The sequence below is a fragment of the Stenella coeruleoalba genome (assembly GCF_951394435.1).
Source record: "Stenella coeruleoalba genome assembly, chromosome: 7".
NCBI classification, from domain to species: domain Eukaryota; kingdom Metazoa; phylum Chordata; class Mammalia; order Artiodactyla; family Delphinidae; genus Stenella; species Stenella coeruleoalba.
Window position 1 is genome coordinate 57,910,563 of NC_137153.1, and position 14,630 is coordinate 57,925,192.

At 43.1% G+C, this 14,630-nt stretch overlaps 1 long non-coding RNA gene across 1 annotated transcript in view; it reads right to left on the reverse strand.

Annotated features, from left to right (window-relative positions):
- Nucleotides 1-1,056: 1,056 nt before the first annotated feature.
- The window catches only part of LOC307189332, a 119,400-nt gene continuing 105,826 nt past the window's right edge, over nucleotides 1,057-14,630 (reverse strand). The window contains exon 10 of the long non-coding RNA XR_013829150.1: nucleotides 1,057-1,212. This is a non-coding gene — a long non-coding RNA (uncharacterized lncRNA). The remainder of the gene's footprint in view (nucleotides 1,213-14,630) is intronic.

Here is a 14,630-nt window from a genome sequence, read left to right on the forward strand (position 1 = left end):
CCAAATTACATTCATTTTAGAGTGAATTACATTCATTTCAGAAGCAGCCCCCAACTCCCTTCTCCCTCCTGTCCAAGAAGGCAATATACTGACCAGCTGTGTGATCTTTGGCAAGTGACTTAATCTCTCGGAAACTCATTCTTCTCATTTACTAAATGGAAAAAAAAGTGCTAGGGTTCTCAGGCATCTTACCTCTTTTAACCCTCACGGTTGCCCCAAGAGATTGACACTGTTATCAGCCCCATTTTCCAGGTGGGAAACCGAGGCACAGAAAGGCTAGGTAACTTGCCCCAAAACAACACAGCTGGTATGTGACGAAGCCAGAATATCTGACTGCAAATGTTCATCACCAACTGCACCTGCCTCAAAGGACTGTGTGGGGATTCAATAACACAGTCAAAACACCACACCACCTATTTGGGCACTTGGTGGGTGTTAAGGAGGTATTATGACAGGGGGTAGGGAGTCATAACACCAGAGTTCAAATCCCAACCTTACTGTTCAGTGCCTATATGACCTTGGGCCAACCACTAGCCCCTATGGGCTTTAGTTGCCTCGTAAAATGGCGGGGATAGCAATGACACCTTCTATGGTGTTGTTTAGGATAAAATAGCCTGTGTCATACAGAGTGCCTGACACAGAGTTAGTGCTCACTAATGGTAGTTGTCATTACTATTCATTGGTACTCCATAAATGCTAGGCTTCCCTTCCCTTACATCCTTAGTGTTGCCCAATTGTTTTCAACATATAGTCAATCTCAACCTATGACTTGTGGCTGAAACATTAAGTGCCATCGTGATTTGCAGGAACCTCCCTGCTGGAAGAATTTATCTTTCTCTGTTTGGCTAATCTCTCCACCCCGTTTTTGTCTTCCCTTTTCCAAGTCCAAGCCTCAAGGATTCAGCATTTGCCTCTATAAAAATGAGCCTAGCAGCCCTTTCTCTTCGATTAAGCGATGGAGGAGAAGGAGGCTGAGGGCATGAGGCCTTGGGAAAGACTCCCTGGGGGAAGAAACTGAAAGCAGAAGGCTGGGGTCTCAGTCTTAAATCTGTCTCTAATCATCCAGGTCACCCTGGGCCAGTCCCCTCACCTTTCAGGGCCTCAGTTCCCTCCTCTCTGAAGATGGGAGATTGGAGAAGTAACATGGTCTTCACGCTGTGTCCCATGGAGCCTGGCGTCCCGTGGGAGTGCCCTCGGGGCTGCCGTAGGGGCCTGAGGCAGAAGTCAAAATCAAGGAGCTCATGGTCAGCTTACAGATGAGTTTTTCTTGACCTGTACAGTGGCTTTGTTTTCCTTACCTATTGAGTTAGTGGCTAAGCTTTCAAAATCAGGAGTTTTTAAATTAATAGACATTTTTAGGTTTACAGAAAAATTGATCCAGAAATCAGAGTTCCTAGATACTAACTCTTCCCTCTCACCTCTCTCTGGCCCCCAGTTTCCTTTATTATTAGCATCTTGCATTAGCGCAATACACTTATTGCAATTGATGAATCAGAATCGATACATGATTATTAACTAAAGTCCATGGTTTACATTAGGGTTCACTCTTTGTGTTGTACATTTTATGGATTTTGCAAATGCACCATGCCATGTATCCAGCATTACAGTATCACACTGAATAGTTTCTCTGCCCTAAAAATCCCCTGTGCTCTGCCTGTTCATCCCTCCACCCTCCCAACCCTTGGCAACCACTGATCTTTTTACTGCCTCTATAGTTTTGCCTTTTCCAGAATGTTATATGGTTGGAATCACAGTATGTAGTGTTTTCAGATTGGCTTCTTTCACCGAGTAATATGCACTTACGACGCCTCCATGTCTTTTCATGGCTCGATAGCTCATTTCTTTTTAGCACTATGGGTATATCACAGTTTATTTACCCATTCACCTACTGAAGGACATCTTGGTTGCTTATAAGTTTGGGTAATTATGAATAAAGCTGCTGTAAACGTTCACGTGCAGGGTTTTGTGTGGACACAAGGATTTCAAATCATTTGGGTAAATAACAAGGAACATCACTGCTGGAGCATATGGTAAGACTATGCGTAGTTTTGGAAGAAACTGCCAGACTGTCTTCCAAAGCGGCTGTACCATTTTGCATTCCCACCAGCCATGAATGAGAACTCCTGTTGCTCTACATCTTTATCAGCATTTGGTGTTATCAGTTTTGGGGATTTGGGCCATTCTAAGAGGTGTGTAATGGCATCTCACTGTTTTTACTGGCAATTCCCACGGGTCATAGTATATGATGTCAAGCATATTTTTATTTGCTTATCTGTCATCTGTATATCTTCTTGAGTGATGTATCTGTTCAGTTCTTTCTTTTTTTTTTTTTTTGCGGTACGCGGGCCTCTCACTGCTGTGGCCTCTCCTGTTGCGGAGCACAGGCTCTGGACGCGCAGGCTCAGCGGCCATGGCTCACGCGCCCAGCCGCTCCGCGGCATGTGGGATCTTCCTGGACCGGGGCACGAACCCGTGTCCCCTGCATCGGAAGGCGGACTCTCAACCACTGCGCCACCAGGGAAGCCCCCGTTCGGATCTTTTGCCCATTTAAATTGGGTTGTTTGTTTTCTTACTGTCGACTTCTTTGTATATTTTGGATAAAGTCCTTTATTGGATATGTGTTTTACAAATATTTTCTCCCAGTCTATGGCTTGTCTTTTCATTCTTTTAACAGTGTCTTTCACAGAGCAGAAGTTTTAGAAATCAGGAGTTTTCACATATTCTAGCCTCCTGGCTTCCCTCGGAAGTAGAAGATCTGGTAACGCTGGGACCCATTCCTGCAGGGCTGAAGCCACCTAGTGGCTGCCTCTTTAGACCAGGGACGTTCTCTCCAGTTCAACAGAGATGCACCCAGCCCAATTCTCTCGGCTACATGACCTACCTTGAGATATTTGACTGGCGTGACTCTGGCCTAAGGAAGTTCCACCTTTATCTGATTTCTACATTGGGTTCCACATAGGTTTGCTACATATAAAAGAGATGTTTAAAAAGAAAATTAAACTTAGATGATCTTCCCGCTCTTTCACACAAGAACTACCCACTCATTGTTGTATTTGACTTGCATGAGAAAAGAAATAATTTCATAAACACTCTCTGCATGGCATCTTCTAATTGGCCTGTTGAGCCTGTTCTAATCCACGCCATGGAGCACAGCACTTACATGGGGGTCAGCCCGCATGCCACTGTGCCCACTGGAAGTGCCCCATGCCAGCATTTTTGTGGGGTCACCGCCTATGTAGGGATGGGTGCTAGAGTCATCTTATAAGGCAAGGTAATTTAAACCCCAAATACTGAAAACTAGGCATCTTTCTACAGAGGAATCACCCAGGCCTGGGAAGATGCTGTCACATGAAGGCAGGCCAGATTCGAGAGCAGGTGGAAACAGCAGGTTGGGGTAGCAACTCCTGCCTCTTAGCTCCTACTCATTCTGAAGCATAAACCTATTGAGTGGGATGGTGGGCAAACTTGCCAGCATCATTTAAACTGCTCTCTTTCTCTTTCTCCCCTGCACTGGTGTAGTCAAGTTTTTTTAAGGTACATGTGTATGCCATGAATCTCTTGGACTAGGGCCACTGGTGCAGCTGGGAAAATGATTCTCAGATTCTAAAAAGCATCAGTAAAGACAAATTCTTGGGGGCTTAGCACAGGACTTCACAACAAATTAGAGGGGAGGAAATAGTTTTTGCATAAATACCTTGTCCTCAGGCGAAGCCTGGTATCCTGTTGTGTATACCTGTTGAAGTGATGTATGTGGAGGCCTGCAAAAGTTTGCTAGGGCTGCTGTAACAAAGTACTACAAACTGGGTGGCTTAAATAACAGAAATTTATTGTCTCTTAATTCTGGAGGCTAGAAGTCTTAAATCAAGGTGTTGGCATAAAACTCAACAACAAAAAACAGCCCAGTCGAAAAATGGGCAGAAGACCTAACTAGACATATCTCCAGAGAAGACATACAGATGGCCAACAGGCACATGAAAAGATGTTCAACATCACTAATTAGAGAAATGCAAATCAAAACTACAATGAGGTACCACCTAAAGCCAGTCAGAATGGCCATCATTAAAAAGTCTACAAATAACAAGTGCTGGAGACAGTATGGAGAAAAGGGAACCCTCCTACACTGCTGGTGGGAATGTAAGTTGGTGCAGCCACTACTGAAAACTGTATGGAGGTTCCTCTGAAAAGTAAAAATAGAATTACCACATAATTCAGCAATCCCACTCCTGGGCATATATCCAGACAAAACTATAATTCAAAAAGATACATTCACCCCAATGTTCACAGCAGCACTATTTATAACAGCCAAGACATGGAAACAACCTAAATCTCCACTGACAGAAGAATGGATAAAGATGTGGTACATATATACAATGGAATACTACTTGACCAAAGAAAAGAATGAAATAATGCCATTTGTAGCAACATGGATGCCACTAGAGATTATCATACTAAGTGAAGTAAGTCAGAAAGACAAAGACAAATATCATATGATATCAGTTATATGTGGAATCTAAAATATGACACAAATGAACCTATCTATGAAGCAGAAACAGACAGATATCAAGAACAGATTTGTGGTTGCCAAGGGGGAGGGGGTGGGGGGGGCAATGGACGGGGGGGTTTGGGATTAGCAGATGTAAGCTATTACATATAGAATGGATAAACAACAAGGTCCTACTGCATAACACAGGGAACTATATTCAATGTCCTGGGATAAACCATAATGGAAAAGAATTTTTAAAAAAGAATATATATATATATATATATATATATATATATATATATATGTATAACTGAGTCACTTTGCTGTACAGCAGAAATTAACACAACATTGTAATCAACGAGACTTCAATTAAAAAAAAAGGTGTTGGCAGGGTTGCTTCCTTCTGAGGGATGTGAGAGAAGGATCTGTTCTAAGCCTCTCTCTGTGGCTTATGGACGACTGTCTTCTCCTTCTGTCTACTTACATCATCTTCCCTCTATGCATGTCTCTGTGTCCAAATTTCCCCTTTCAATAAGGACATTAGTGCTATTGGATTAGGGCCCACTTTAATGACCTCATCTTAATCTAACTAATTACAAGTACGATGACCCGATTTCCAAATAAGGTCACATTCTGAGGTACTGGGAGTTAGGTCTTCAACGCTGAAATTGGCGGGGGCGGGGGGGAAGGGGGACACAGTTCAACCTATAATGAGGCCTCTGGTGTAGGAGGACAAAAAAAATCCCTTGTCACCATGAGCCAGCTGAAAGCAGGTCATTGGGAAAGTGAATTAATGAAGAAAGACCACAGAAGCAAAGCTTAATGATGGCACTCGCAACTTTCTCCATTGTTCTAGAGTCTTGCTCGTTTTTTTCAGCTAATATAGACAAGGTGGAAACAAAGAGATGCTAAAAATTAAAGGAAATTTATTGTAAGTCCCCAAACCCTGTTCCAGTGTTTCCCCAACCCCCATGATATCTTTATAAAAGCTGTTCTTAACAGCTGCACGATGAACGGCCCCTTCCAGCAGTGGCCCTGACCAGGTAAACAGGACTCTGGAATAAAGGACAGTCCCACCCCTTGCACAGCATTCAAAGTCCCAGAAGATGGTCATCTGACTTCCTGAGCTCTGCATTATTCCTCATTCTATTGTCCTGACAAGGTCCACCACCTACCCCAGCCACCACCTCACCCTGCTATTCTATCTATGCCTTGTGCCTCTAGAGACTCACGATGCCCTATCCCAGGCAACCACATTCCACCAGCTTCTCATTTCAGTTCTGTTTTCATCTCAAGCCATTTGATTTACTTGTGGGGGCTTCTGGCCTTTAGGACATCCCTTTCTATGCAGTCTCTCTCCTCTACTGGGACACATTTTGTTTCCTTTCTCTAGTGAAATGGTGAAGGCACAAATTAAACAGGGTGGGGGTGGGCAGAAAAGGGGGAGGATCGATCCACAATAGGTCTGAAAAGACAGATCAGCAGTTCCTAGGAGATGGAATATTGGATCACTAGTGTTGCCTAGTAGGGAAAGCATAGGTTTTGTCATAAACAGACTCGTGTTTGGGGATGTTAACGACACCAGTAACTGGAATAAGGTCACTATATCTCTGAGTGTGGCTTTAAACATCATCTAAACACTGACAACTCCTCAATTTGTATCTCCATCCTTAATCTTCCTCCCAAATTGGAGGTCAAAATTCCAACTTCCTTCTAGACATTTCTACTTGGTGTCTGATAGTCATCTCAAGCTCAATATGTATAAAACCAAACTCTTAATTTCACACCAAAACCTACCCGTTACCCAGTCTTTCCTGTCTTGGTAAATGGTAAGTCCATCCTTTTAGTGCTTACATCAAAAATTTTCAGAGTCATCTTTGACTCCTTTTTCTTTCTCTGACACCTTGCATTTTTATCCACCAAGAAATCTTTCTAGGGGGGTACAAACTACTATGTATAAAATAAGCTACAAGATTACATTGTACAACACTGGGAATATAGCCAATATTTTATAATAACTATAAATGGAGCATAACCTTTAAAAATTGGGAATCACTATATTGTACACCTGTAACTTACATAATATTGTACATCAACTATACTTCAATAAAATTTTTTTAATTAAAAAATAAATCTTTTTAGCTTTACTTTTAAATATACCCAGAATCTGTATGCTTTTCACCATCTTCACTTCTGTCACCCTAGCCTGTGCCATCATTATTCTTTACCTGGATTATTAAAGTCGCTTCCTGACTAGTCTCTTTACTTCCATCCCTGCCCCTCCAGATGATTTTTCAAGACAATGCTTAGAGCAGTCTTTTAAAAACATAAGTCAGATCATATTACTTGTCCACTCAAAACCTTCTGTGACAGACTCCTAGCAGTCCCCCAACATCCATTCTCCCTTTCTTCCTTTGATAACAGACCCACCAAAATGTACCTGAATAATGACTGAAGACTCTATTTTCCACCTGCATTGCAGTTGGTGTGCCCTTGCGACTAGGTTGGAGTCATGTGACTAGGTTGGACCCTACGTGCCATGAGCAGATGCAGCAAGTACAGTGTCCAGACGAAGCACGGAAAGAAGGGGATGCACCTCTGCTTCTTTCCCCCTTCCGGCTGGTGCACTGATGTCCACCCTCACATGGCCACCCTAACAAGTCTGGGTTTCCTACCTCTGGGTATCACACGAGAGAGAACTAGACTTCCGTCTCATCACATTATTATGGCAGCTGAACGTGTGCCCTAGCTACACACCCGCCAGTGCCTTGCTTTTGCAATTAGAATAAAATCTAAAATCTTCCCCAAACTCACAAAGCCCTTGTGTAATCTTGCACTTGACTAGCTCTCTACCTTCATTTCTTATCCCCCTCACCCTTGTTCTCTGTGCTCCAGCCACCAAGGATACTCGCCCTCAGGGCTCTGCTTACATGTCATCAGGGAGCCTTGTCCTGGCCCACAGTGGCACCTCACACCCTGCTTTACTGTTCTTTTGCTCTTATCACGACTGGACATGTAATTGTCGTCACTCTCTGCCCTGCCCATGAGAATGAGACCTTTGTGGTTTTGTTTGCTGCTTTAACTATGCTATACTATCCAAAATATTTATTGGCTAAATAAACGAACAATGTTTCCTCATCTGTAAAATGGGGACAGTAATTTCTGCCATATGGGCTTGTTGTGAGAATACGGGGACATAATGCCAACGGCTTCAAGTGGTTTCTGACACTTGCTGCATCCTCAGGAGACATTAGCTACCCAATTTGAGAGACTAGCTCTGGTGCACAAATGGGTGTGTTCTCACAGGATGTTTTCCTATTTAAACTAGAAGTTTTATTTTCAATCAGAGACGTCCCTTTCAATTAATATTTTCTGTGTTATAATATCTGTCTGTTCATCCATTACTGTCTCCCAATTTCTCTCACATTTGCCCCTGTTCCCTGGCAATATCCATTTGTTGGCTCTGTCATTGATCCAGACATCTCTGAAAATTGGGGATGCTGTTTCTTGTCATCACTATGGTCATACCCAAGCCTGGAACTTTCAGAAACAAGAGACATCCCTGAGACGGCAACCTCACGGGATGCTTCCTGCTGATCGTCTCATTCAAGCTGGTGGAGGGAAAGTGTATCACGTCCTGTATTTCTCCAATTTGAACAGTTATGCTGATTTAGCACAAATTTCCCATAAAAAGCTGACCCCCAGGGAGCAGAGATTGAACTTGGAAAGTTTTATCCCAAAAGGAGAATTTGTCATAAAGTTATGAGTGGTTGAAATGTGAGGGGCTGGGGCTGCTGGAGTGGGGTTGCATGGCCGTGGTTTTACAGCTCCTGCGACTGCATTTCTTCCCATGTACACTTGACTATTCCCCCACGTGCCACACTTCCCCATGACCCTCGGCCAGAAGCATCATTTCCCTACTCACCTGCTGAAAACGATTAGGACTGTTACCAACAAAGCTACTTCCCATGGTAAAAAGAGGATCTTGGATCAAGTTTTCCCTCTACGGTCACTAATAGCAACAATTCATTTCTTCCCCACCAGCCAAACGCTGTCTCCTGATGCACACGTGTGCATCCCACCGAAGTCAGAGAGGCCCCAAACACGTTTGAAGTCTCCTCTTGGTGACAAGAAAGTGGAGCTGTAAAGACAATCTCTAGAGCGGGAGTGTGTGTGTGTGTGTGTACGTGCATGAATGGGTGGAGGGTTCTTACCAAGGTCTGAAACCCATTTTTGAATCTTTATAGTTTACTTATTTATTTTTTTTGGCTGCACCAGCCTGTGGGATCCTAGTTCTCTGACCAGGGATTGAAACCGTGCCGTCTGCGTTGGAAGCACAAAGTGTTAACCACTGGATGGCCAGGGAAGTCCCTGAATCTTTATAGTTTAAAAACAACCAACCTGATTGTCCTGGGAATCATCTAACATTTATGCTCCAGTGTAACAGCAAAGATGATGGAAAAGTTCTTTTGAGAGCAACTGCCAAATTTACAAAGCCATGAGATCTGCAGGTCAGGAGGCAGACACAGAGTAGCTGACAGCAACATACACAGATTCTGAGGCCACAGACCTGTGTTCAAATCCCAGTCCCATCACCTACTACCTCTGTGGTCCTGGGCAGGTTCCTCAATTTTTCTAAGCTCTAACTCTCATGCACTCCTGCCTTTTGGTCTGTAAAATGGAGATATATATGTAAATGGCTCATGGTAATAAGCTCAAATGGAGGCCATTATCATTCCATAACAGGAGCTAGAAGACTTCATGAACACGGCCCCCTCCAACACCATCTCAAACACACACAAATATGCACACACACACACTTAATTGACCAGCCAAGCCTCCCAAGGTGTGCTACACTCTTGTAAGAGCTGATTTCTGGTCTCCAAGTCTTTCTCATTCACAAAACTGGGACCTCTTCCCTCTACCTCAATGGAGAAGTTTCTGGAGGGTCCCCTAGTAGCTTACGCAGTTCAGCCTCCAGCCATTCTCAGTGCCTACTCCCACTTGGAAGTACAACTGGATTCTGGTCTTGCTTCCACTCTTGCTAGCCGTTGTAAACCCTGTCCGTTCTGGCTTTAACATGACACATGCTGATGGATACTTGTCTGCAATCTTCACAAAAGTGTAAAACTCAAGTAAAATAAGATGGAATGATACCGTCCTGATATTCTGTTCCTTTTATGCGTAACACTATTTGTGGTTAAAATCATCTGTGCAGGGTTTCCCTGGTGGCGCAGTGGTTAAGAATCCACCTGCCAATGCAGGGGACACGGGTTTGAGCCCTGGTCTGGGAAGATCCCACATGCCGTGGAGCAGCTAAGCCCGTGTGCCACAACTACTGAGCCCGCGTGCCATAACTACTGAGCCTGCGCACCACAACTACTGAAGCCCACGTGCCTAGAGCCTGTGCTCCACAACAAGAGAAGCCACTGCAATGAGAAGCCCGCGCACCGCAACGAAGAGTAGCCCCTGCTTGCCACAACTAGAGAAAGCCTGCGCGCAACAACGAAGACCCAACGCAGCCAAAAATAAAATAAATTAAAAAATAAATTGAAAAAATAAATCATCTGTGCAATGATCCATTTAAAATCTGCTTCCTCCACTAGACTGTAAGCACCCTGAGGCCTAGTTTGCTCTGAGTAGCACACTGTAGCAGAGCGATTAGAACAAAGCAGGCTTCAGTAAGTATTTGCTGAATAAATACAAGAACAAGAATGTTAAAGTACTTTGAAAACTGCAAAGCACATGCTAATGTCAGATACAATTACTATTGTGAGACATCATGCAAATACTGAGTGATTGGTTACGGGGTTGCCCTGTTCAACCAATTTATATATGTATTTTAAAAGCTTTCCACTGTACAGTTTTTAGGCATATCATTTCTACATAAATGAGTATGATGTTTTCAGTCATTTCTAAAGAAATTCAGCCAAGGGCCCTGATTCAGGAGTATAAAATCATGCATTTTAATCTGGTGTCTTTGGAAAAATAGATTTTCTTTTTGACTGGGCAGGTATATGTGGGCTACCCATATTTTACCTTTATTTACCCACTCATCAATTCATTCATAAACGGAAGAACTATTTATTAAATTTCTGTTTTGTGCTGGGTATTGTATCAAATATTGAGGAGACAATGATAAATATGGCCAATGGCCCTTGTATTCAGCTCACTGTCTACTGGGGGAGCCCAATCTGTATACGCAGTTACGACAATGTGGTATGAGCTACACTGGAGAGATACAAGGAGTGGTGGGTACATAGGGGGATAGTGTTGATTTTGGAATGGGGGAAGGACTGTAAGGACCCTTTCAGAGGAGACATCTGAACCCAGCCTTGAAGGATGAGTATGGGTTTCCCAGGTAAATTAGGTAAAGAAGCAGTATTTCAGGCAGTGGGTAGTGCATATGATTTGATGAATTAAAAAAAAGATGAATAAATGGAGGGATAGCTGAGGTCACAAAGGAAATAAGCCTAAATGATCTGCCACTTTGTATTCCAATTGCATGGCTCTTTGTGGATGGAGGTGAGCTCCTTTTTACTCCATATGCTGTCCAAGTAGCCAAAAAGGGCACCTGGAGCCATGAAAATAGGGGGGATATCAAGGAAGGAGTTTTAGGCAGATACTAGCCACTTGCCCACTTCCAGGAGGAAGAAAAGAAATAATCCTCAATGTGGTTTCAACCAATCTAAAGATGTCAAAACGCTACAGAGGACTTAATCTTCAAATGTCACACAGATGTTCCAAAGAATGCATGGGGGGATGGCCATTTTCCTCCTCTCCAGGATTCACAAATGCACTTTGGTTCAAAGCAGGGGACATTGTTAGAGACGACATTATTCTTCCAGAAAGCCAAACCAAGTGCTTTTGAAAGCCTCCGACTCCATTCTGAACATAATCTATGCATTTAAAATCATTTTCTGAGCTGGGACAATGACACAAACATCCACACAACACAAGTTGCCTCGGATAAAGTTGGGCTGCCTGGTCTCATTGAGCTGAAAAGTGCTGTGCAGGGAGTTTTCATTTAAAAATTCTCCTTCTTATTTTTTAAAGAAATCTTGTTATAAATAAAAAAAATTATTATTATTCAAGTGCATGTTGAAACTGAATCATGCCATTCTTACATAATTTTTCATTGGATTGTTGCAACCCATAAAGAAATCCAATTAAATTTCCCTTGCAGGCACAGGCCTTCATTCAGAGGGCCTTGAAAAAGCTGGTTTGTTGTATTGTACGGCAGGTCGATGAATCAAGAAGCAGAGAGGGCCTGTCCCGTTTCTTGTCTTGTGTGACATGATGTGAAGAAAGTCTGCCAGCAGTGTTTCAAAGAGCTGCATTATCAGACAACATAAAGGCCCTCCGTCCAGCCTTTCTGCTCTGTACCACAGGATATGCACACGCCGGTGTCTCCATTCGATGAGCAGTTCTGAGCACTGTATGGTTAATATACTGCTTTCTGGATCTTGGGAGCATCCTCATCCTTCTCCCAGACATCGGACCAAGGTTAAGCGGGGAGTGAGCCAGAGATAAGATAATGTTTTTGAAGATACTTTAAAGGGAATGTCCTGGAAACCAGACTACACAAACATGTGTTTTCATGACCTACGAAGAAGGCAGAAGCCAACGTGTCACCGAATTATATTATTTTATGTTATGTTAATCTGTTTCTCAGTTGCTATCAAGATGGTTTATGCGTTTTCCCTCATTGATTTGTATATTATGTGGGGTCTCAATTATTTCCAGACACACAGGATTTTTGTTTTTGAATACAAATTCTGCCTGAGCAGATGCACAGACACAGACACTTTTTCCCCCTTATCTTCCCTCTAGTATAGAAAAAAAGCTCTTCTAAACTTCTACCATGGAACTGAAACTTCCTGTAAGACATCAACCACATTGAAGAATTCAGCCTTCTTGCTATCTATCACACTAGATGTGGAGAACAGAGGTCAGAGTCAAAACAGAGAGAGAAACATGGATGGGCACGAGGGAGAAAGATGCTGCCCTTCGTATTCCTTATCCAACTACTACCTGGCAACGATTTTACATTCCCTTCCCCTACTGGCTTTTTTTTTTTTTTTTTTTTGGTTTTTGTGTTACTTTTCACAGTCTTTCAAAAAAGTAGCAATTGCCTAATTCTTGTCGACCATTATTTATCAGCACATATGAGAAGCTTAGTTCAGTAAGCTGGGGTTTACAGGGCATGGATGGATATTCAACTCTTTCTTTCATATTCTCTCTCTCTCTCTCCAGACATATCTCACAATCAAATTTTCAAAATAACTCACCTATGCTTTTTCCGCATGTAAGGAATACATTTGTCTTGCTTTAACACCAACCAGTGATTTGACTGGTGACAAGACACACAGGCAGGTATAATCGTTTTCTGTAAAAAGAACCTTGGGAGCAAAGCAGGCATGAGTGTTTGTCTGTGCTCGATAATTGGGAAGCCACACCAATCCGGTGTTTGCAAATTATTTATGTGTCAGAAACGTTTCCTTAAAGTTGGAGTTCCGAAGTTAGCACTAGTGATTAGCACTCTTCCTCCCGGAGGGGTCTAGTCAGAGGAGGAAAACAGGGGCTGCCGTAGCCCATGGCGGGGTGCAGCACACTCTCTCCTTTGTTTCCAGTTTCTGAATTTCTTACCACAGAAAATGTCCCCTTTTATTTTTCAGTACAGTTCTTTAAGCCTGAAAATACCTAAGTGAAATGTAGTTGGAACAGCCCCTCACACGCAAATCTTATAAAACCCAGGTACAGTGTTTGTCTGTCTGTGTGTGTGCAGGCCTGTGTGGCTTCCCTTGAGAGGAACCCTAAATTGTTCTTCAGATCACAAGTAAACCCTCCTCGCCCATCAAGTCATAATTGGACACAGACTCTCTCCCACAAACTGACCCGGGGTCCCCCAGAAACCAATCCTGATGAACTATCAAATTTGCCCAGTCCTCAAGGGTCACAACCGCAAATCAGGCTTTTGCTGAATTTGGCCCATGCTTTGGGTTTTCAGTGAAACTTGAGCTCCGGGAAGAGCTCTTAACTTCAAATTCAGTTACAAACATTCCCTCCAAGATGCTTGGAGCTGTGCTCTTCTCACCAGAACCCTGCAACACACACATGCCTACAGCACAAACATATCACACGTACACACAAACACACACAGCACAAGCACATCACATGTACACACGTATCACATTTACATACAGAGCACAAACACAGCATATATACATACATACACACGTCATACACATATACATGCAGCACAAACACATCACACATATACAATATCACACACACACCCTCCACAGCACAAACACATCGCAATACACACACACATCACACACACAGACACCTTATAAGCACAAACACATCACGCCCCCCCACCCCACACACACACCAGCTCCAGAGTTACAATTTCACTAAAAAGGATAACTTCAAAAGGAATTGGGTTTCAATGAAACTATCTTACCCTTGAGAAGAACCGTAACAGACTGTTAACTAAATTATGTCCCTCAGAAAAACAAGTCACATTCTGAGAGCTTATTAGAAGTTTAAAAATTAGATAAAGGCTCTTTGAAATGTGAGGTTTTCATTTTCATCAGATAGCATTTATAAAATGTCCACCAACTGGTAGGGGAAATGGAGCAGAACAGAGACTTAAAAAAATGGCTCCTCTCTTCTGCACACACAGTGGGATCGAAAAGAAACCCGGAGCTCTAGGGAATGGGGCCAAATGACTCATGCACTGGAAGATTAACTGCACGTCTAATCAAGTCACTCATTTGTTCTGAGGAATCTATCTGCATCTCATTTTGCCATTTGTAAACCAAATCTCCTCATCACTGTGCAAGAAAATTCAATTACCCCAAGTACCTGGAGCCACAGGAGCCAGGGAGCGACATTAGGTAAAGACAACATCTGACAGTGAGGACTCGGGCACAGCGAAAACCCCAGGACGCTGGGAAGTCACACACCCTGAGGGGCAGGCATTGGGCAAGCAGGAAAATTAAGGGATTTTCATTATGCAAAAGCTGAGGGAGCTGGAAGGATGAAAAGATGAAAAGACGCGCGTGCACTGTGTGTTGAGGTACATAACCAGCATCCCTCCAATGGGCAGAACGGTCACTGGGAAGGAAGTGGGGTTTCA